General features: G+C 36.4%; 1 protein-coding gene across 5 annotated transcripts in view; it reads left to right on the top strand.

Moving 5' to 3' along the window:
* Positions 1-257: 257 nt before the first annotated feature.
* LOC5569572 (GTP-binding protein Di-Ras2) overlaps positions 258-25,844 on the top strand; it is a 264,012-nt gene continuing 238,425 nt past the window's right edge. The window contains exons 1-2 of one of the 5 annotated variants that reach the window (XM_021844052.1): positions 271-341; positions 457-563. The gene's annotated coding sequence lies outside the window, so the exon portion shown is untranslated. Of the gene's footprint in view, positions 564-25,844 lie in introns of all 5 variants that reach the window. The other 4 variants (XM_021844051.1, XM_001658588.2, XM_021844049.1 and 1 more) reach the window with 4 other exon arrangements.

Here is a 25,844-nt window from a genome sequence, read left to right on the forward strand (position 1 = left end):
AAAAGGCTTTCGATTTCCTTCGTCTATCCCACTGTGCTCGATATTGGATGCCGGTAGATAAACACTTCTGGTGCGCGTCGATTTTCCCCTTCGGACGACGGAAAAAACCGAACCGAAAGCGTCGTAACAGCGGAAAACGCCGTTTCCATGGCAGCTAGTGTTCGTATGAAGGAACGGAAAGGATCAAGGTGGGGGGGGGGGGGGGGGGGTGGCTTGTCGGTGAGGCACCAGCTTTGTAATATCGTCAACTGGTTTTTGTGATCCAGGCGAATTCGCTTCTTGCTCTCAGTCCAGGCAACATCGTTTGAGAAGAATATAAAGTAACCATTACTAAACGAGAAGTCGGTTTGTTGTGTTTATGCGTCTCATAGTGTTGCACTTGGTTGGTGGAGTGTCTCACAGTCTTTTCTATACTTCCGGTCTCTATCGCAACCTGCTTTCTTCTATTTGATCTAGCTATGTGCGTAACGTAAGGAGGAAGAAAAATCGGAAATAAGTGCTTGAGTACTTGATAGTATATTGCACACGGCAAGGTGTTTAATTTCATTCGTTTAATAAAAGTGGTGGGTAAAAGTGCTCTGAAAGTGGCAATACTAATCATCGGAGAGAAGAAAGAATCAAGTGTAAAGCATTTTATTGCATGTGTAGGAAGATAAGGGGTCTTGTGCTTTTATCATGAATGTACAGCAGAAAAATTTGGAGCATGAAAAGTGAAGTTGATAGTTGACGAGTCATTTGGCTACACAAAACGGAACAGTGGCGACAGATATTGTCTCTGGGTGACAGTGCTTTTACCAAACCAAAAAAGGAAAATCTGGAAGAAAGACGGACCAGACGACATACATGCTCTCTCGGTTTTATGCTACTACATCCTATGGCTGGCTGCGGCGGCCCGTTTACATAACTGCAGATGAAAAGGAGTATTGAACTTTATGAAGGTTTGCGCTCTGCAGTCCTTTACTACTTCCGCAGTGAATGAGTTTTTCTTTGTTCGAGCACATACCTACCCTGACAAAAAAACTCGTTAAACAACGTGATTCAAATTCTACGACGGAATATATCGCTAGGGATTGCCTGAACCCCAAATTTCATCAACCAGACAAAGCAGTCATAACCATTCTAAAATTGATTCTATCAAAGTATAATACTTGCTGTTAACATTTATCTCTGGTTATCCTTGCCGAAGTGCCGACAATCAAAGCTGAAATTGGCACAAGTTATACTTCTCTTACGAAAGGTGGAGTATTGCTGAGAGGAGAAGTTACGCTAGAAACATCACTGAGTGAGTTTGATTGAACGATCAACTGGGATGGGCGGTTTTCGTTGAACGGTTAAACGAATCAATAATGAAGGTTGTCTTATGTTTTTTTGGAATTGGAATAGTAAATGGTCTCGAAAATTTGTACTAGTTATGTTAATAGTCAATTATGTTCAAAACAGCTTCCTAAATCATCACGAACTCTGGGGCAAGTGTGCCACCCAAATGGGGCAAGACGGCCATCGCTTAAATATCAAGTTAATACGTTAAAAAATCTTGATTTTCTACTCATATTTATCAAAAAGCAGGGTCTTAGTGAAAATAGGATATATTTTAAAGCTTACCGTCATAAAGAGCTAATTTATAATAAGATTTATCACATGCTCAACTATCTATAAGTGAAATTTTAGCAGTGTCTAGAAAAACTAATTGCCTGAGATTGTTATCAATATCTCTATTACATAGGAGATAGGCCTTATGATTGTAGCGTATGTAATATTCAACTGGATCAGCACCAAGTTACGGTAAAACATGGTATTTCGCTTTTTTAATTTCATAAATTTAAAGTGCTGCTTTTATATTGATTACGAACTTTTGTTCAGGGTATTTATTCGAATTAAACAATTAGAATAACGTAACATTAAGAAACATGTTAAAATAAAATACCTATTAGGAAACCTTTGTTTTAGGTAGGGATTCATAAAAAAATCTTTAAGGATCTTATCCAAGCGTTCCATTTAAAAATGTTTCAGAGATTCTTCCAGATACTCCTTAAGTAGTTATTAGGTACTACTCTACCAATTTCTTCAGAAATGCTATCTAGGATTCATGGGAAGCAAGGACTTTCAGGAAGTTGAAGGAATAGCTAAGAAAAAATAAATTTATCATGTGATTTCTGCTTAATTTCCTGCTCTGAATCCTAAAATTTTCTAGAATTTCCACTAAAAATGAAAAATGATTTTCTTTATGAAAAATCCAAGTATTATACTTCGATTTTTCATATAGAAAAAAAAAACAGAAATGTTACAATAATTTTTCAGGAGTTATTCCTGCGATTTCCCAAGGAAACTTTGATATTTTTTCTCAAGATTCTCAAGGAGAAGAAATACCAGATGTAATGTCGAAAGAATCGTCTGTAGGATATATCAAGAAAGTTGAATGAATTATCGAAAAAAACGACTGTATCCGACTGTAAACGACTGTAATAACCCTTACGTAAAATCTAAAGTTTCTCATGGAATTTAGGATTCGAATGAATAAAGGATAGGAATTTTCACTTTCTCTCGAAGTGCACATTTTGACAGCTCACTTATTAGAGGTCAATAAAAGCGCCGGCGAAGTACTTACAGTTAGTGGGGATGGGGAAGGAATGTTAGCGTGTAATGATTGTTGCTTCTAGAGACCGATAATATATCTGCATCTCCACAATCATCACGAGATCTGGGAGTCGCCTTTGGTCACTGATGCATGGATAAAGAGGAAAAGTACGGCTCTTACTTAAGCCGTATCCGCCCAGCAAATGGAAAACAATTCGAATTGCTGCCATTTCAACAATTCTTGTCTGACTGTCTTCGTTTTAGTTCGAATGGAATCGTAGGCGGCGTCCATTAATTACGTAACGCTAAAATTGGAAATTTTTGACCCCCCCCCCCCCCTCCGTAACGCTTTTTGTATGAAAAATTTCAAATTTTTGTATGAGCCGTAACGCTTGAGCATACTCCCCCCCTCCCCCTAGAGCGTTACGTAATTTGTGGATGCCGCCGTATGGATATTAAGTTTTTCGATCATCATTGAAATATTTGGAAATGTCCACCGGTTTGGAGTTATTCAGGTGGGTCACTGGGTCAAGTCGGGTAATATTGACCCCAACTTTTTTTTTTTCAATCAACTTTTACGCCCAACTTATAAGTCTGACTCCAACTTAACTTGTATTTCTATTTTCGACAACGGGCGTCATGTGAGAACTCAATTACACAATGAGATAAGCTTTGACCTTGGGTATTTTTTCGGTTATTTATGGGACCTCCTTAGAATCTGCCAAAGATAGCTAATTTCATGTTTCTTCTTAACAGTCGAAAGTTAGGTATTAAACTTCAGCATTTTCAAAAGCTAACTCAGATATGGTCGTGCAGAATCATTTGAAGGATTTCCGCCACCTAGATGACAGGACTAGTGACTGTGTTGTGAACCAGGTTTTTATACAAGATGGGAAAATTTCAAGCTTAGGGAATATTGTCAAATATTCTTCTATTTCTAGGTCGCCAAAACCTTTAAAAAGATCTTGTACGATCAGGTCTGATCTGCTTTTTCAAAATAATAACCCAAATTTGTCAATTTAGTGGAAAAATAAAATTGGTTTATTAGGGATAAAGGGAGGTTCCAAAAGACCCATAAATGAAGTCTGATTTATTACAATTTGTTGGATAAAAGTTGATTGAAGAGGAAGTTGAGCAAACATGGGAAACACTCACTCAGTTATACGCTTCCAATCGCGAAACGCAACATACTGTTAACCATCTACACTTTGATAGCGAATGATTCAGTGAGTGGCAATCCGCTCAGTCAGTTTAATGCTAGATGCGTTCACTCGTGCCTCGCAGATACACGTGTATTGTAGGCTGTCCCTTATTTTTCGAAAATGCGAAATGTTATAAGTTCGTGATTGTAAAGTGCTCGTTTTGGTAAGAAAAAAAAAATCAGGTAAAAATTTGAAGTCCGTACGTGAACGCTAAGTGGCCCCTAATGACCCTAAAGGTATTCGGTGTAGATGACCCCCGTGCGCCAAATCGAGCTCACTGGTAACATATATTTTGCAATTGGATTAAATGGACAAATCACTGAGAAGACGTGTAACTTTCTCGCAAAACTTTACATCAATTTGTCCATTTAATTCAATTGCAAAATATATGTAATGTTTAGCTTTTCGGTAGTTGTTAAACTTCCACTCGGCAGGTTAGCCGTAAACCTCGATTCATAATTTAAAACAAGTACATATTTGAATATTTCTGGTTTTCAATGCACTGACCCTGCAAAACCTTAATTTTCAAGATATCGTAATGCCACTGATTTCGGTATTGGCGATATGGATTTTTAAAGAATTTACGATACTGATGTCGAAGAGTCTTCATAATCTGCTTATCTTAAAGATATGCACGCAGTTTGACCCTGCAAACATTAAATGATTGTTATTTTCCTAGAAATTGTTCAGCCAGAGTGAACCAACTCACTGAACGGTGGTCTTTAGTTCAGTCAGAGTGGATCAAATATACACAATGTGTATTACACATAGTCCATCAAAAATCATTCTATCAGAGGTTTGAATTATGATTTTTTATGATTATCACTTCGCATTATATTGTTTGAAAGTAACACAAAGATGTTTAGTAATATTGAACCAAAATTGAAACGAGTTCAAAAATTACAGAGCGTTAGACATAAAATCCATATTTCTCAAAATATTAAAAATGTCACTTGGTCTACTCTGACTTAACGCTGACCTTATATAACCAGACAACCAAATTTTACGCATAACGGAATCACCTTTTGCAGTATACGATGCTTACATGTGAAAAGTTTTACGTCTTATTCGTAAAACTTTTCACATGTAAGCATCGTATACTGCAAAAGGTGATTCCGTTATGCGTAAAATTTGGTTGTCTGGTTATATAAGGTCAGCGTTAAGTCAGAGTAGACCAAGTGACATTTTTAATATTTTGAGAAATATGGATTTTATGTCTAACGCTCTGTAATTTTTGAACTCGCGAAAAGGCATTATACGTACAAAAGTGGAGGCGATATACTTGCATATTTTATATGATCAAAAATGACATATAACGCGAAAGTATAAATTTTCTTGCGATGTAATCTGTAATCATATGCGATTTCATTTATGATAACAAATGTTGTTTTGACAGCTACTGCGGATTGATTTGACTTACTTTGTACGAGTACACAGGATGAAACCGAAATGTACAAATTAACTCTAAAAGAACCGTCAAACGGGGTGAAATTGTACAAATTAACTCTAAAAGTACCGTCAATAGGCGTGAAACTTGCAACACTTCGACATGTAATCGAATTGTCGTTTCGTTCAGCATTGAGTTAAATTATTATAATTTATTCCGCCGTTTATTGACCTTAGGTATACAGCAGAAGATTTTGGCCAGGCTTTGGGCATAGTTTCTCTTTTAATTGGTTTGCTGGAGGTATAATCAAATTACACTTTGGATTGTAATTTCATATGTTGAATAATGTTGAAAAACGTTCTTCGTACCACACAAATGGTAGAAATATATCATTCGAGGCATTTACTATCAGTTACAGTACTTAATTTGATGCTTGAACACTATAAAAATTCAAAAACGATGTTGACTACCCTTTTGGGGTAACTTGCAACAGCAATTTTTACCTCAATTGTGAGATATTTCTTGTCGTTTGTCATCGAAAACACATGAAAAGGCATAATTGAACATATATTTGTTCAGTAACATTTAATTTTTAAGCCTCGATCAATTAAATGCACGTTTGGTACTAAATATTTAAAAAATACATAAGTCGCATTATTGTTAGATTTAGTTTAATTTTCTTCGTGAAAATAATGAACAATTTAAAAAATCTGTATAAAAAATAACTTGCAGATTTGCCATTGGGAACTTTCTGCATGAAATATGATGAAAGTTATGTCAACACTTACATAGACCATTTTAAGACATACTATCAATATGTGCTACGTCGCTTTGATTTCAATATGTATAGAGAAGTAAGTTATGTGAACTAAAACCTAAAATATCATTGTATATGTAGAAAAACTGAATTAAAACGTTTCATTGGATTTCCAATAACTGTCAAGACTTATGATATGCTAGAATTTCCCCGTGTGGACACCCTATGCAATGTTAATAGGATGGAATTACAATCGAATTAGTTTAATACTCATTATTCAATCAATAATAGTTTTTTAAGAGTAGAGTAGCCTGTTTCTGATTATTGTCATGCTTTTACTGCAGAAAAGTATTAAATGATCATACATGGATATAAACACGATATGGGATATGTTTTTAATAGTGTACTTTAGGTAGCACTAAGTGTTGCATGTTACCCCACATCAGGGGTAGAATTAAAATGCACATTTGTCGTCTTTCCTGATCCCAGAAAACTAAATACTGATAAAACTTATACCGCGTGGCATTCTTTGGGTGGCGATTAGGGTAACAAATGGTTTTGTCTCATCTGAATCCTCAAATTTTTCATCCAGGGAAAGTGTACCAGTTATGGTCATAGTGGTTCCTTATTTGGCCATATGCAAAATTTGGATAACTTTTACATTTTTAATCTTTTTGAATGTTTTAATATCAAGATTTATGCTTTATTTTACAGCTAGAACGCAAAAGATTTTTCAAAATGTAAAGGCATTCAAGATATCACGTATGGCGAAATAGGGAACCACTATGGCCATAACTGGTACACCTACCCCATATTGCTTTGAAGTTGAAAATTGTTGCAAGTTACCCCGTTTGACGGTAGCATTTTATGAGAGGAAAATCATGAACCGGACGATTTCATCGACCATGTAGTGCGGATGCGATGAAATTTGCATGAATAAACGAGTCATTACGTAAACTGTAATGATTGTTGTCTGGGTACAATCTACTCTCCCTTACTCGATATTTTCTATCTCGATATCGAGTTAGAGAACCATATAAAATGTTGATTCTCATGGTTCCTTGAATTTCAGTTACACTGATCCCTTCTATATCGAAATATGGAGAGTTAACTGTAGTTAGTTTAAAAATTGGATAAAGATAGCGTTGATACGATAAAAATGTGTTATCATAAGAATGAAACGAGCTCACCAGTTGCCAATCCATTCTCGACTGAACATGAACATTTTTTTATACTCGCACAACGCGAACTGGACACGATTGATCTTGATGCCGTCGCTTGCCCCACATTATAGTCAACGGAATTTTAATGCAATTAAAAGGTATGAAAACTTTTTTGTAAGATTGGTTTGACGACCGAGAGATATGTACAGGTTACTTATTCAAGCTTTACATTTTAGCAAACTTCCGTGCCTCACTCACACCCTATCATCGCAACTGCGGGCCCGATAGGAATGTTTCTGAAATTGGCTCAGTTTACTTTTGAATTTGTTTCTCATACCCTGTGGGAATAGACTTTTTTTTGTTGCTACGTTGTTCCTCGCCTTCTCGGCGACCGAAGCTTATGTACAAACCAAAACGCATCCTCTCGGAAGTAAAGTGGGCGCGGGATTGTGCGTGCGTATTGTGGGTGCTTGTTATGTGCCCCATTTCCAGAGCCAGAAGCATTTCGAGGACAAGAATGTTTTGGTGGGCCTTCTTGTTTTCGTTTGGGTTTTCCACATCTGTATTGATTGATTTAAAATTTTATATTTGTGTTTCGTTTGTATGTCCGTTCGTATGTATAGGAATTTGGTTTTTATTCCAAGACGACAAACATGTTTGAAATGTTTTTCAGCCTGGTAAACTGTGGGCATCTATTATGTTACGATAAAACAAATAGGTTTCATGATATTTGCTTCATTATGAAGCGTGAACTCAGCCCAACTCCTCTTTAAAACAAGGTACTAGTTAAGATTTTTTTTTATAATTTTTCGTAGAACCAAAATGAACCATTCCAGGTAAGATAAGGTCGGTGTACCCATAGTAGACAGTCCTGTATGGTCACAATAGAGGCTTTTGTTACAGTTTTGCTATCAATCGTCTCAAAGTAATTTTTGACATTATGGTCAGGAGCTATTTATCTACAGTCAGTGACATAAGTTAGTAACCAAATGATTTTTTTCCATACAAAATGCTTAAGTTTGGGGTGCTGTATCTCAGCTTCTGGTAGTCCGAATTGGCTGAAATTTGGATGACGAACTACAAATAACTTGAAATTTTGTCTGTAAAGGAATTGTTACATTGCAACCATTTTCCATAGAGTTTCAGAGGATTGTTCAAAGACAAAAGTAAGTAATCGAGAGATTTTTTTATTTAATTCGAAAACGGTAAGTTGCGCGTTGTTGGTCTGTTTCACAAAGTTGTTCAATTTCAGAAGTCACACAAATTTGCAGAACACACCAACTTCCCAAGACTCACCAGTTTCGAATTAAATTAAAAAGTCTCTCGGTTACTTACTTTTGTCTTTAAACAACCCTCTGAAACTCTATGGAAAATGACTGCAATATAACAATTCCTTTACAGGAAAAACTTCAAGTTATTTGTAGTTCTTCATCAAAATTTCAGCCAATTCGGACAACCAGAAGCTGAGATACAGCACCCCAAAACTTGAGCATTTTGTATGGAAAAAAAGCATTTGGTTACTAACTTATGTCACTGACTGTATATACTATTGACGCGACTTACTCAATGCTAAGCAATGTAATCTAAAGTACAAGTTTTGGCCAGGAAATTTCAAAACTATGGGGGGAGAGATATTAAAAGAAAATATTTTTAAAACGATAAAATCTGAATTAGCCTAGAACAACTGACAATTTACATGCTCGAATAATGTATTACACATGAAGAATATCGTACACATTTGCGTTACAAGAATTGCTCCTAGGCTTAACTTTATTTTCTGCGGAAAGATACTTATTTGACCCTAATAACGAAAGACAGCTGAGATACTGCGGAAAGTATCCGGCATCATCAACGTACTCTTCACTGAATATTCCGTATGTGTGTGCGATTCTTTCCATGTTGGGATCCCGTCGGTAATCGCCTAACCCCATCATCAAAAAGCGTTTTATAGCAAAAGGGATGCCGGCATTCCTTTCAAGCTGACAAACATTTTAAAAAACAAAATATTAGGTTCGTAAAAGGTCGAACGCTTACCTTCGTTTAGGGAATAATTTGATAACTCCGAGAAAACCTCAACCCGGAAACGTTTTTACCTAGCAGATCCTTTTGTTTTGCTATATCTATATCTTGAGGAACACAAATTAATTAAGGTACAGGTTAGATTACGTTTAGCGACATCTTCAATTAAGTGATTGTGGTTTCAATCGCAAGATCGTTACCCCAGTGATTTTCTGCAGAATGAGGATTTGTACATAGTCTATAGTAGCACAATAAGAGCAAGCCCTTGGCATTTTTAGTGAGATCTAATTAAAGTCCAATTTTGTTCGAAAAATACCACTCTATTGGCGAATGGAACTTTCGCATAGCTTGCTTACATACAGTGTTGTTCTGAATACTAGAAGCGGATGTCGATTTTCATACAAAATGTTAAATTGGATATGTTCTTTTTTTTTAAATTGATATTTTCAAAACTGCTATTGACATTGATTTTCTTAACCTTTCGGTTGTCGCGCGAATTCTTGTAATGCGAGTAGTCACGCGTTGTACTTTGTACAACATCCTTGGTTTTGCATGTTCAACCTAAAATATCTCGCGATCTAGATTATATACAGAAAAACCATCTTCGACAAACTTGTTTAGGAGATCAAGGGCTGACAAGCGGTGATTATTAATTTTCGGAATTCCGCCACCAGGCAGCACTAGTATGCATGAAAGTTTTGTTTTGCTAAAAGTTTAAGAACTTGACCACTTAGAAAGATGGCGTCTTCGACAAAGTTGTTCAATAGCTCAATAGCTATCATTATTTGAGCCAAGAAATTCGAAATTTTGCCACCAGGCGGCGCTAGTGAGCATGGAACTTTAGTATTGCGGATATCTCAGGATCCTAACAACATAGAAGTATGTAAAATTTGTTAGGTAGTTAAAATGCTATCATTATTTGAGCCAAAAAATCGAAATTTTGCAATCAGGTGACGCTGATGCACATGAAACTGTTCTGCGAACATTAGCACTATTCATGTATTTAGATGGCTGTCATTTATGATTCCGATTTTGGTGCTGAAAAGTGGAAAGTTGAGTCATGAAATCATGAAACAGGATCCCTGAATCATGAACTCATTTCATGAAAACGGAACATTATGGACCGATGCACGAGTTCACTATCTGACGTTTGAGCGGTGCCGTTTTTTTTTTTTTTTTTTTAAATTTCTTTATTAGTATCATTCCAAACATTACATTCATTTCTTATATCTAGGTGTTCTGTGTTATTTGACAACACTATCATCCTAATTTGGTAAAACAAATTTAAGATTTAATTAACATTTTGTTAACAACATATTACATTTCATTTGCCGTAGCAGTTCAGTTTTTTTACAGGTGAGTTGATTTCACCTGCTTATAAGAGAAAAAAAAACGTTTTTAATATACTTAACCTAACTTAACCTAAACATATAACGCATTAATCGTGGCAATAGAAGATTGTAACGATTTTTGCCTGAAATTATTAATGATTGTATTTGACATTTGTTCCAATGTTTCAACATTGGATATTCTATGTAACTCATTGGTACTATACCAGGGAGGAAGCCTCAGAATCATTTTCAAAATTTTATTTTGAATTCTCTGCAGAGCTTTCTTCCTGGTATTACAACAGCTAGTCCATATTGGTACAGCATACAACATGGCTGGCCTGAAAATTTGTTTGAATATCAAAAGCTTGTTCTTAAGACAAAGTTTTGATTTTCTATTAATAAGGGGATAGAGACATTTTACATATTTATTACATTTGGCTTGAATGCCCTCAATGTGATTTTTGAAAGTTAAATTCTTATCTAGCATGAGCCCTAGATACTTAACTTCATCTGACCAATTTATTGGAACCCCTCTCATGGTGACAACATGTCTACTTGAAGGTTTCAAATAAAGAGCTTTTGGTTTATGTGGGAATATTATTAGTTGAGTTTTGGAAGCATTAGGAGAAATCTTCCATTTTTGCAAGTATGAAGAAAAAATATCCAAACTTTTTTGCAATCGACTACAGATGACACGCAGGCTTCGTCCTTTGGCGGAGAGGCCTGTGTCATCCGCAAACAAAGATTTTTGACATCCCTGAGGTAACTCAGGTAAGTCAGATGTGAAAATATTGTATAATATTGGTCCCAAGATGCTGCCTTGGGGAACACCAGCTCTTACAGGAAGTCTTTCAGATCTGGAGTTCTGATAATTAACCTGAAGTGTACGATTTGACAGATAACTTTGAATTATTCTAACAATGTATGTTGGAAAATTAAAATTTTTCAATTTTACAATCAAACCTTCATGCCAAACACTGTCGAATGCTTTTTCTATGTCTAGAAGAGCAAGACCAGTAGAGTAGCCTTCAGATTTGTTGGAACGGATCAAATTTGTTACACGTAAAAGTTGATGAGTGGTCGAATGTCCATGGCGGAATCCGAACTGTTCATTGGCAAAAATTGAATTTTCGTTGATGTGGGCCATCATTCTGTTCAAAATAACCTTTTCAAAAAGTTTACTGATGGAGGAAAGCAAACTGATTGGACGATAGCTAGAAGCTTCTGCAGGATTTTTGTCTGGTTTTAAAATTGGAACAACCTTAGCATTTTTCCATTTGTCAGGAAAATATGCTAATTGAAAACATTTGTTAAATATATCAACTAAAAATGATAAGCTACTTTCTGGAAGTTTCTTGATGAGGATGTAGAAAATTCCATCATCGCCAGGAGCTTTCATGTTTTTGAATTTTTTAATAATAGTTCTCACTTCTTCCAAATCAGTCTCCCAGGCATTTTCGAAAACGTTCTCTTGATTGAGAATATTTTCGAACTCCTGAGTAACTTCATTTTCAATTGGACTAGTAAGTCCTAAATTAAAATTGTGCGCGCTTTCAAACTGCATAGCAAGTTTTTGAGCTTTTTCGCAATTAGTTAGTAATAATTTGTTTTCCTCTTTCAATGCCGGTATTGGCTTCTGAGGTTTTTTCAAGATTTTCGATAATTTCCAAAAGGGCTTAGAGCCAGGGTCCAATTGAGAAATTTTATTTTCAAAATTTTTTTTCTTAATTGAGCAAAACGTTTCTTGATTTCTTTCTGCAAATCCTGCCATATAATTTTCATAACAGGATCGCGAGTGCGTTGAAATTGCCTTCTCCTCACGTTTTTAAGACGGATCAAGAGTTTAAGATCATCGTCTATAATCACGGATTCAAATTTTACTTCACATTTTGGAATTGCAATGTTCCGGGCTTCAACAATGGAATTTGTTAAAGTTTCAAGAGCATTGTCAATATCAAGTTTAGTTTCTAAAGAAATGTTAACATCAAGATTGGAGTCAACATACGTTTTATATATATTCCAGTCGGCTCGTAAATAATTGAAAGTGGAGCTGATAGGATTGAGAATCGCTTCTTGGGATATTTGAAATGTAATAGGGACATGATCAGAATCAAAATCAGCATGAGTAATCATTTGGCTACAAAGATGACTAGAGTCGGTTAAGACCAAATCAATCGTAGATGGATTTCTAGAAGAGGAAAAACATGTGGGGCTATCAGGGTATTGAATTGAGAAATATCCTGAAGAGCACTCATCAAATAAAATTCTGCCGTTGGAATTACTTTGAGAATTATTCCATGAGCGATGTTTGGCATTAAAGTCACCAATGACAAAAAATTTTGACTTATTGCGAGTCAATTTTCGCAAGTCAGTTTGGAGCAAATTAACTTGCTGTCCAGAGCATTGAAAAGGCAAATAGGCAGCTATGAAAGTATATTTACCAAACTGTGTTTCAACAGAAACACCTAAAGTTTCAAAAACTTTAGTTTCAAATGATGAAAACAGTTGATGTTTTATACGCCTATGAATGATGATTGCAACTCCCCCACATGCCCCATCAAGTCGATCATTACGATAAACAAAAAAGTTAGGATCTCTTTTGAGTTTAGATCCAGGTTTTAAATACGTTTCGGTAATAACTGCAATATGCACGTTATTAACCGTAAGAAAATTAAACAGCTCGTCCTCTTTACCATTCAGAGAACGAGCATTCCAATTTAAAATATTTAAATTATTATTTGGATCCATTAGAAAAACGTAATCCAATAACAATTTGATTTGTAAATTTTACACCTACTTGGACTGCTTCAGTCATAGTGGTGGCTTTAAACATTGCATCAATCATTAGATTCAATTGTTCAGTTAGAAAATTAAAATCAGAGGCAGACATGTCATGTGATTTCCCATTGGAATTTCCGGTAGACGAAGAAGCGGAGTTACCTGTGGCGGTAGGGTTTTTTCCATTTGATTTGAAACAAGTAGAATGGGTACCAATGGATCGAACAGGGGAGGAGTTCGAATTTCCTGCTACGATATCGGCAAAGGATTTACCGTGGGTAGATACATTCGAAATAGAAAGATTCGAACGGCTACCCGACGGATTAAAATTAGTTTGTGAATGAGCGTGATTATGATCTTCCTGATGGGTATGATTCATGATCAAGCGATCGTTAACTGAAAAATGAGCATTGTTCGATACTCTACCAGGCAAATTCCGGAAACGACCGTTATCGTAACGGATATTATCTTTCATCTGCCTGGCACGAGCCTCAATGACCTTTTTGCGTGAAGGACAATTCCAAAAATTGGACTTATGGTTAGCCCCGCAATTACAACATATGAATTTGGTGGTATCTTCCTTCACTGGACAGACGTCTTTGGCGTGAGAAGAACCTCCGCAAATCATGCATTTAGCATCCATGCGACAATTTTTTGTGCCATGACCCCACTTTTGGCACCGACGGCACTGAGTGGGGTTCTGGTAATTTCCTCCAGGTTTCTGGAAATGTTCCCATGTCACACGGACATCAAACAAAAGTTTTGCTTTTTCTAAAGCTTTAATATTATTTAGTTCTTTTTTGTTAAAGTGAACTAAATAAAATTCTTGAGAAAGCCCTTTCCGAACAATGCCAGATTGGGTTCTCTTTTTCATAATGATTACTTGGACTGGGGAAAATCCAAGTATATCATTTATTCCATTTTTGATCTCTTCAGGTGATAGTCATATAGTCACTTGAGAGACCTTTCAAGACAACTTTGAACAAACGTTCAGTTTTGTCGTCATAAGTAAAAAATTTGTGCTTCTTCTCTTCAAGATGTTTGAGAAGAAGCTCACGATCTTTAAGAGTTTCCGGCAAAACGCGACAGTCTTCTTTCTTTGCGATTTGGAAGGAAACCTTGATTCCCCTAATGGAGTTCAAGATCTCCTGCCTAAATCCCGCAAATTCGGAACAACTGACCACGATAGGCGGCACTCTTTGCTTCCTCACTTGAATCAAAGAGCCTGGGCTAGAGGCTGCTTCGATTTGGTGTTCGGAAAATTTGTCTAGAGCATCGAACTGATTGCTCATTTCGATACAATTATTCATTTCACCCTTGGAAGAAAGTTCGCATTCCGCGGAAACGTCCTTTCTTCCATTCTTGCCACGTGTAGTGACAGTTTTAAAACCCACTTTTTTGGAAGGAAGTAGTGAATTCAGAGATTCACCCTTCCTTTTGTTTGTTGTTGATACCATGTTTAATTAATAAACGAAAGAAGACGTGACCTTCGAAAGGTTTTTTCCCAAGACGGTGTCCAAGAAGGATTACCACCGCTAGCTTTCGCCAACGGGTCCAACGAAAAATCGAAGGCACGGGTCCAAACAAGGATCGTAAAGGGATCAATAGTAGAAAAAATAGTACTGAAAAGTACTGTTTTAGTAGCACTGAAAAGTACCGTTTTTAATTTTAGCACTGAAAAGTACTGTTTTTGTAGCACTGAAAAGTACTGTTTTATTGCTTTAGGTAGTTTTTAAGAAAACTTCCAAGAGCAGAGAGAATTCGTGTACGCACAGCACGAAGGTACGATGCGCACTGTTTGAGCGGTGCCGTGTTATTTACGTGACCATGGCAACGAGTGAATTTGGCACCGCTCAAAAGTCAAATTAGTGAACTCGTGCATTGATCTATGGATCAATGCACGAGTTCATTATTTTGACGTTTGAGCGGTGCCGAATTCACTCGTTGCCATGGTCACGTAAATATCACGGCACCGCTCAAACGTCAGATAGTGAACTCGTGCATCGGTCCATACGTCAATTTAGATCCCAGTTTATATTTGCTATTGGTAAACAAATGAAATGAAAATTAAAATCGTTGCGACTTTTGTGCCGGTAGTTTCGTAATAAACCGCGAACACATTCCACAATTGTCAACCTAACGAGTGCTAAATCTTTAGCAGAAACACGAACATTCAGTGGTTAGGTTTGTACGCAAAATATTGTTTCGAACATCAATTGATTTAACAAATGGTCCCTGGGCTCACAAAATGCTGGTGGATTGCATGAGTAATGGAACACTCTGTGGATGTGGAAGTGAACTGGAACATCCGGCTGCCGAAGGCTTTTTGTGAGCTGCTCTGCTTTAGAACATAGGGAAGGCATCACATCCGAACAGTTAAAATCGCCGACGAATTTGTGCAGCGAAATCTTCGCTCAAAGTCAAACATTGCTCGGTTCTGCAAAATCAGGATGAAGGCTTGTAAGTATATTTTGGAACATCTAACAGCTCCGGCAAATTGATTGTGTCGTGACACAATGTGGGAACTTACGGGAATCTCGCCAAGAATGTCATCGATACGATGGCAAGGTTACGAAGCGCAGTGTCTTCAATTTAAACTTTTACCAAAACAAAACTTTTTTATAATTTCACTAGAAAAAATCACCGATCGCCATGAGACGCGTTAACTACGATGAAGAAAGTGACAGTTAGATTTGTGTAACGCCCTGAGCATACAAATTCTTGCATAATACTCACGATTTCATGACTTTTAGTCATGATATCATGAAACATAAAATTTTATGAATTCATGACTTTTTGTTCATGAATCCGGCAACCGATTTTTTTTCGTGTTCAATGCCAAACATCGGTCATGGAATAATTCTCAAAGTAATTCCAACGGCAGAATTTTATTTGATGAGTGCTCTTCAGGATATTTCTCAATTCAATACATAATTTTCCTCTTCTAGAAACCCATCTACGATTGATTTGGTCTTAACTGACTAGTCATTTTTGTAGTTACTCACCTGATTTTGATTTTAATCATGTCCCTGTTACATTTGAAATATCCCATGAAGCAATTCTCAATCCTATAAGTTCCACTTTCAATTATTTTCGAGCCGACTGGAATACATATGGAACATATATTGACACTAATCTTGATGTTAACATTTCTTTACAAGCAAAACTTGACATTGACAATGTTCTTGAAACTTTCACAAATTATTCCATTGTTGAAGCCAGGAGCATTGCAATTCCAAAATGTGAAGTTTAATTTGAATCCGTGATTATAGACGATGATCTTAAACTCTTGATCCGTCTTAACAACGTGGGAGAAGGCAATTTCAACGCACTCGCGATCCTGCTATGAAAATTATATGCAAGATTTGTAGAAAGAAATTAAAAAACGGTTTTCTCAATTAAGAAACAAAAATTTTGAAAATAAAATTTCTCAATTGGACCTTGGCTCTATGCCCTTTCGGAAATTATCTAAAATTTTGAAAAAAAAAACTCAGAAGTCAATGTCGGCATTGAAAGAGGAAAACAAATTATAACTAACTTATTGCGAAAAAGCTCAAAAACTAGCTATCCAGTTTGAAAGCGCTCACAATTTTAATTTAGGACTTACTAGTCCAATAAAAAATCAAGCTACTCAGAGAGACTAATGTGGAAGAAGTGAGAAATATTATTATAAAAAATTCAAAAACGTGAAAGCTCCTGGCGATGATGGAATTTTCTACATAATCATCAAGAAACTTCTAGAAAGTAGTTTATCATTCTTGCTTGATATATATAACACCACGCTTGGACGATATTCGCCGTGTGATCCTTCCCGTAGAGGTCCCGAAGTGCCGGGGCCACAACCTTCTCCAGAACCAAGGCTTATAATACGCTGGGTTGATTTTTACGTTTTTCTCGATAAACACCAGTGGAAGCTTCCCACGTCTGGATACTGGCCCCCAAATCATCACCAACGCAGCGCTTTGGAACCGTGGGATGCTTATGAAGGACGGGGGGATGCTGGTGAACGTCGGCGCCTACAGCCGATTTTGCGGATATTGCAAGACAAAAAGTTTCTCACCAGAAAACACGAACTCCTAACTTGCGTGCTGGATAGTATCAGTTTGGCTCTGCCCAGCCAAACTGGACAGTTGTAGCCTTCGTTACTCCGTGAGCCTTGCGTTTCTTGTAGGGATTGTATCCCAGGTCCTAATGAAGGATTAAGTATAAATCCTAAAATAACTACAATAGTATCGTTTACAAGAAGACGTAAAATCTGCATTTCAGCTCTAAAAATAGGAGATGCTAAACTATCCTTATCTTTAAGTGCCAAATTTTTAGGTGTTATATTAGCTTATAAGCTTGTTTGGAATAAGCATATAGAACAACAGATAGAAAAAGCAAGAAATGCTTTCTGGGGCTGCAAAAGAACCTTTGGTAAAAAATGGGGTTTGAAACCGAAGATGATACGCTGGATCTATTCGGCCATTGTTAAACCCCTTATTTCATACGCATCTATTTTTTGGTGGGAAAAAACCAAACAAGTCGCTACTCAAGCTAAGCTAAACAAACTACAAAGGCTTGCTACTATTTCAATTACTGGGGCAATACGAAACGCCCCTTCAAATGCGTTGGACGCAATGTTAAATCTTCTTCCACTTCATGACTATATACAAATGGATGCAGTTAAGAGTGCTATCAGAGTCAGAAGGTCCTTAGATAGCGCTGATAATGAACTGAAAGGACATATGACTATATTCAAAATAAGTCCAGTGTACTTAGTGAATGAAGATTATATGTTGAAGCGTAACTTTTTTGATCATCGTTTTTGTGTTGCTGATGTAACTCGTCAGGATTGGGATACAGGAGGACCAACTTTCCGATCTGGATCATTAATTTTTTTCACTGATGGTTCAAAACAAGAAAACATGGTAGGAGTGTTTGGCCCAGGAGTTAATGTATCTTATGCACTGGGAAGTTGGCCAACAGTTTTTCAGGCCGAAATTTATGCCATTCTTGAATGCGCTGACATTTGTCTTAAAAGGCGCTATAGGAATGCTAATATATGTATGTGTTCGGATAGCAAAGCAGCCTTGAACGCTTTGAAGTCTAGAACTTACACATCAATACTTGTTTGGGAGTGTGCCAAGCTACTGCAGCAGTTGTCCTATCGTAATAAGGTTAATCTATATCGGGTTCCTGGCCATTGCGGAATAGAAGGAAACGAAAAAGCTGGTCAGTTAGCAAAACAAGGTTCTTCCATGCAATTTATCGGGCCTCAGCCATTCTTCGGAATGGCCTCTTGTGCTCTGAAAATGTAATTAAAGAGCTGGATGAAAGCAAAAATTAAACTCAACTGGAAGAACGCAATGGACTCTCGCCAGTCCAAACGATTCATTGAACCAGATGCCTATCAAACACAGAGGTTATTAAACCTCAATAAACACGATCTAAGTACTTATACTGGTTTATTAACAAGCCACTGCCCCAGCAAACGTTACCTCAAAATTATAGGTAAATTGCAAGAAGATATGTGTCGTTTCTGTAAATTAGAAAGCGAGAGCACTGAACGTATGTTGTGCAAGAGTATTGCACTATACCACAAGCGTTGCAAACATTTAGATAAAGGCCTGCTAGAGCCTAATGAAATTCGAATCTACCATCCAAAACAGGTACTAAATTTGATCCGAAATGTAGTACCTGATTGGGATGCACGCCAATAGCTGTGGAGATAGTTACTTCATATAGTAATATATTTCTACAGTACGGAAAAAACAAAGAGGATAACACCACAATAGATCAAATTAATGGTCGCAGTGGTATCATGTCCCCACAAAGGAGAAAAAAAAATCCCAGGTCCTTCGTCATGATGGTATGAGCAGTCCCGATTGACACATCCAGGTCTGCAGCGGTCTTGCTGATCGAGCCATTCAACTTTCGGTGAACCCGCTCCCTTACCACCTTGATGGCTGCTGCCGTCTTCGCCAAACGTGCCTACCCGGATCTAACACGGTCCTTGGCCGAGCACGTCTTCTGGTACCGATGGATAGCAGGATAAATGAAATTCCACTTCACCCCGTGGGATTTAAGCCGCAGGAATATGTCACTGGGTGGCGCATCTCTCGCAAACAACTTTACTACGACGTCGCGGTACTCTTTTATCGTGCGCGGTAAACAAACAACAAACGACAGCAAGTCGCCATCAAGCACGTCGGTTAGCCTATACACGAGGTTCAAGCTGACACCGATACCAATTCACAGAATAAACACGGTGCGCACCTACACAACGATGAAAAGTTGTATTCAAACTTATTGAACACTTTGTAAATTGGTCAGATGAAGTTCAGTATCTAGGGCTCATGCTAGATAAAAAAAAGTAAGAGGTTGTTTCCGAGATACGACCGCCAAGTTGACGTTGGATAACGTTAGCTTCTTCTATTTCCCGTCACAAACTTATGTAAGATTTCTAATTATAAAAATCCAATCAATTTTCATACTATTTGTTGCATGTCAATTCTGACGTATTATGGACATTGTGTGTTATTATTTTGGTGGTTCGGTTACCACTTCAACACCGATAGAATCGGTCGATGAAAGAAGAAGCATGAGCGGTAACTCTTGCTCCCTAAACAAAGATTCCGGTTGAACGTTAGGTCCACGCATAATCCACTAATTTTGATAATTATAAAAATGTCAACAATCAATTTTTGACAGTTGAACCCCGCTCAGGTTGGATCGCAAAAAATCGGCAGAGCGAACCTCGTTGTGTTTGGGTCGAACCTGGGGCGGATCCGGGTTTGACCCGACCCAATAAAAAAACGTTTTGACAGCTGTTAGAGCGGATCCAGGGCGAACCTAGATTCGCCCCAGCAATAAACCAAAACGCCATAAGATTGGTTGCTTTAGTGAGTTTCGAAGCTAGTTTGAGTTTGAGGTACTTCAGCAAGAAAAATGTGCTTTTCTATGAAAAATAAGACATGCCCCGACATTTACCAATTTTTCAATAGTTTAGTCATGAGAATCAATAGTTTTCATTGTTGGAGTAGATTCATAGAAAGATTTCCTAGCGTTTGGTGCACGAATCTTGAAAATCTATCCCGGCGTTAGTAAGTTATTAACAGTGAAAATCTAACCACTTTTCGTGACGCGAGCGATTTTTTTTCGAAATTGTACCCCAGTATGTTGCCGTAAGACGTTATCCAACGTCAAAAACTTTCACAAATCATTATACCAAACTTTCAAAAATCATTCAAACCAAATGCAACAAATATATAAATTGTGGGCTTCGTGGCCATGCGGTTAGCAGCATCAGTCGTTTAGGCGTATTGTGCCACGAAGCGTGGGTTCCATTCCCGCTCCAGCCGGTGGAAACTTTTCGTCAAACGGAAAATCCATCATTGGACTACTAGGTGTTTCGTTGCCGTTGTCCGTTGCCTAATGTTAGTGATCGTTCAGTCTGTGCAGCCTTTGGCTGAAAACGGTGTAAATTCAGTGCCGTAGCGTGCAGTTGGCCAGGTCGGCACCCGCGAAGGGCGACAGCCTTTGGAGGGCGCCAAAATACGTTAGGTTAAGAAATTTTTTAACGTGAAAAATGAAAATTTGAATAATTTTCTAAGATTATTTGATATTAGGATAATTCCAGCCCATCAATTTTAAAATTTGATATTACAGGGTGTTCAATAAGTTCGAATGGTACTTTCTATTGTTGTGTAGGTGCTTCCAGCTAATATGACCTAAAGGTTCTCAAAAAACAATGTTTCAATATAAATTGACTTAGAAAATATATCTCGTGTTTTCATTTTTTGACACATTTTTAAAATATACTATATAACCAATTGAAGACTGTAGAGGTTGTATAGTTAACTGGTTGGTCGACTGCATATTGGATGTTTTGGGTTGAAAATTGGCAGTTCAGTCTATTGAATTAATCAAAAACAACTATATGTTTTCGTTATCCGACGTTTCGGTTCTTATTGGACGAATCCTTGAAAAAGGTCCAATAAGGACCGAAACGTCGGATAACGGAAACATATAGTTGTTTTTGATTAATTCAGTAGACTGAACTGCCAATGTTCAACCCAAAACGTTGTATAGTTACTTGATAAATCTCTAAGTAATTTTCCTTGTATTTTCAAAAGCAAATTAAAACTGGAGTTAAAATCAAGTTTGTGATGTTCAAATAAAAGTACGTAGAATTAATAAGAAAATATTCAAATAAACTGGATAAGGAAAGACTTTTTGAAGACACAACACAAAACAAAAAATCTATTGAACGTGAACGAAAGTTATTCCGCAACAGCTATTTTTTCAAGCACAATCTCATTGAATCACAGAATCTTTCGCAGGGTTCTCAGAGTGCAATATATAAAATACACAGAAAATCCTGAACAGGCATTTCACATTATGCAAGGTGAGTTTTGGGCGGATTTCTTTTGCAAACTTTTTTTTTAAATATTCAGAAAACCTAAACGTGTGGAAAATTCTTTTATTTTTTTGCTAGTATGAATATATATTTTTTTTATGTCAAAAATGTTTGCTTTACTGAAGATAATTTAGCACTAAACAATTTCAAATCACCTTTTACCCTTCTGAAATCCAGTCCCAACAAGGGAAAGTAATCTTCATTAAGTAAATTACTCACACGAGTACCACTGAAAAAAGGCTATTATTATTATTATCAACCTCTGCATATTTTTAAACGAATGAAAATATAGTTAAAACATTTTATTCAAAAGATGAAGTCCAGGTCCAACGATATTAAGAAGAATTTATTTATTGCTATGCTCAGTTGTTCCTGCAGATGCGTCGTATAAATAATAATTCTCTTATGAATTTCTTCAAAATGTTTTTTAGATAATTTCCAACAGTTCTCAAGAAGTACTATCTTATACACCTTCTATTGATATTTATTATTATTATATTCTAATGTACTTTTAATATGTGAACACTTTAGTATCAACATGGCATTTTTCGTGGATTTTGATAATAACTTCATACAGGCTTCGTATTTAAAGGAGAAAATGTATAATTATAAATCGCTAGTATTCCAAATTTGGATCATGAAAACAAAACTGGCTTAGGTGCGCCCAAAGAACGGTTTATCAAGGGCGCCATTAGATCACGCTACGGCTCTGTGTAAATTGTATTTTTTCTTGTCTTTTTTATATGCACTTATTAATAGACAATCGAAACAAGAACAAGCTTTTGATCTTCAAATAAATCTTCAGGCCGGCCATGTTGGATGATGTACCAGGCTGTTGTAATACCAGGAGGATAGCTCTGCAGAGGATAAAAAATCAAATTTTGAAAACAATTCTGAAGGCCCCTCCCTGATGAGTTACAAATAATATCCGATGTTGAATCATTGCATAGTGCTTCCAGGAGCTTAAATTCGTGATCGAAATGGTTTTGCACCCAAAAGCTTGGTTTTAGTGGTATGGTGTCTTTAGAGAAGTTATTGGGGATACAGAAGCCCGTCTCAAGAAAGTATTATTTTTGTGAGCTAGATTTTCGCTTTTTTACAAAGGTACACCAATGGAGTCATCGGCAAAAATTTAGATAATTTCACTGCATGAAATCTTGCTGAACACACTTTAGCTCCATCTATTAAATATGGGTCGTTTTATTAGTGACCCCTTAACACTAGCGTTTTGATTATAGATACCTTTTTTCTGGGTATTTGTGAGATTTTTCTTATGTCCAAATTTGTTTTTCAAATCGATAAACTTCGCATTTCTTTTGAACACATTAAAAATTTAACTCTGACATTTTTGGAGTTACGTGATTTTTTATGCTGAGGTAAATAGTACCCACTTTTAGTTACCTTTGATACGATGGCTGTTGAGCTACTATTTCAAATGCAAGCTAACAATGTTGCCCCATCTTGTCTCAGTAATAGAGGAATGTGAAATAGTCGATTTTGCAGCCTGAAATATCACTTTAACAACATCAGATTTATATTTTTAATGTCAGTGTCTAAAGAAATGCGTATTGAATCGATTCAAACAACTTTGTAGAACACAAGAAAAATCTTAAAAATACCCAGAAAAAAATATAAACAAAATCAAATTTCCATGTAGTGGAATGATCTACAACTTTGCCGAAGACAGCATTAATGTATCTTCACTATACAAAAAAAAAGTGAAAATCCATCTCACTGCTAGGTGGATTAATCACAAAAATAATTCTTTCTTAAGAAGGGCTTCTATATCTCGAACCACTTCTCTGAAGACATCATGCCTGTAAAACCAACTTTTCGGGTCCAAAAAAAATCGATCACGAGTTTAGGCTCCTAGAAGCACTGTGGTATTGCAGCAAATGTCGAATAAAATTTTCAATAATGTTAAACCAAAATTGTTGCAATAGAAGACCACGATAAATGCGTTATATATTTAGGTTTAGTGAACTTAAGTTAAATGAAAGTGTTTATTTTTCTCTTAAAAGCAGGTGAATTCAAATTATCTGTAAAAATTCTGAACTGGTACGGAAAATAAAATGTAATATGCTGTGAACAAAATGTCAATAGTAGCTTAGTTTAGTTTTTCCTAATAAGAATAATAATCATAGTGTTTCCTAACACAGAATACCTAGATATAACACAGCGTACCAACAAAAATGACATTTTTGCGTGTCTCAAGGATCAAATTACATCAATGGTGAACATCAAGAAGTGTCAAAATTTTCATTGATTAAGGATTAAAAAATCTTAAATATTCTAGCTTCTTACATACCAGCTCAACAACGTAAAAAACTTAGAAGGTATTTTAATTTTGAAAATTCACTTCTTTGGACAAATTACCGACAGAAAAAATATATTCTGTATACTCTGTAGAATTAGGTTCTACACACTAAAGCTCATTAAGACGTTTAATCGAATGATTATGCTTTTGAAGGCTTGATTGCATACTTTTAGAATAAATCGTATCATTTTTCCGCATCATCTGCTGGGTCGATTCAACATTCACAAGTGAAGCTGACATATATATATATTGCTGGCATAATGCTTTGGAAAACAACATCGAAATTCCCAGAAGCACGCTTATATTAACAAGCAACACACTGGCTCTCAATCCTTACGATGGGTATAATGTGCGTCTCTAAAGACTTTCGAGACGACTATTTAAATCCTCTTCCTCTAGAAGCTAACCTTTCGCCGGTGATAGCTAGCGACTTACACAACTCTTTTCAGATAAATTTTGCCAATTTGCTTAGATAACAGCCTTCGTGTTTGAAAAAGGAAACCCGAACAGATAAGCATAATAAGTGGACCCTGGTTCTTCCATTTCAAGAAGCGCCATCGGCCTTCCGGTGAATGTAACGTAAGTAATGACAAGCTAGCGTAATAGGATGGAAATATCACAAGGACTTTAGGGTAAATGTGCAGTGCGTCTGCTATCCATATAGGATGAATACATTCTTGGTAGGCGGTCACATTTAGTTTTTAGTCTTAATTGAATTATTTAGAATCAGTTATATGACTAATACAATCAACGACCATTATTGTACCTATCCCAGGGGCAAGTGGGACCTAAATAAAAACGATAGTTCGAACATATAGTTCAATATAATTTTCAATTGTCAATAATTTTTAAACCCAATAACGCTGCCATATTTTGACAATATGTTTGCTGGTGTGTACATGAAATGGATCGGATAATTTCGAAATTGTGAAAACCTTAGAATAAAGTTTCAGAATGAGCCATTAGACGCAATAACCTCGCTAAATGGGACAAGTGGGACACATCCAGTTTCATGAGTCAATCCACATCAGTAAATCAACCAACATGTACAATAGTAGGATTGGTAAATCAGAGATTTTTTAATTTGAGTACATTTTTGATGTACATAAGGGATCAACCATAAAATACGTAACGATTTAGGAAGAATACGTTTAATTAATAGTATCCCACACATTGCACTTAAGGTGAAGATAAATCGAAGCCAAACCTCAAATTTTCAAGAGCACGGATCTGGAGAACCAAATACCCGTTTGAGCTGAAAACTTAATCGATTGGTCACCACCAGCATGTGACCAATCGATTAAGTTTTCAGCTTAAACGAATGTTTAGTTCTCCAGATCCGTGCTCTTGAAAATTTGAGGTTTGGCTTCGATTCATCTTCACCTTAATATTAACTGAAAATTCCTCACTAAAAGCGTAAAACATGATCTAAATAAATAATTTAAGTTATAAATTAAAAAGTAGCGCATAAACTTTCTTTAATTAACTAAATTATAAATATGTTATGCCATTCTTGAATTTCATGACAGAAAACCAGTTAATGGGATGGAATTGTTTTCCGTAACTACTAAATTTGGTAGAAATAACAACTAAAGTTAAATTGAAATAGAAAAGTAATCGTTCTCATGATGCATTTCAAGTTTCATCTCTGCCTTTGTTCAATGTTGAATTCGTATTTAAACAAAAAAAAAATCATATAGAAGAATTACACATTTTTCTTCCTCTTATACACATTCCACACACATCTACGCCAAGATATCAAAATTTCAAACTATGAAATATTTCCAAAGGTATGCAGAACATATGTTCAAGTGTATAAAAAACATAAGTTTGATTAAAAATACCGTTAAAAATACCTGAAAAGTTATATAAAGTTGATCCCAAGTAACCAGTAAGCACGATAATGCGGCACGGT

This window comes from Aedes aegypti, chromosome 2, assembly GCF_002204515.2.
Source record: "Aedes aegypti strain LVP_AGWG chromosome 2, AaegL5.0 Primary Assembly, whole genome shotgun sequence".
Lineage (NCBI taxonomy): Eukaryota > Metazoa > Arthropoda > Insecta > Diptera > Culicidae > Aedes > Aedes aegypti.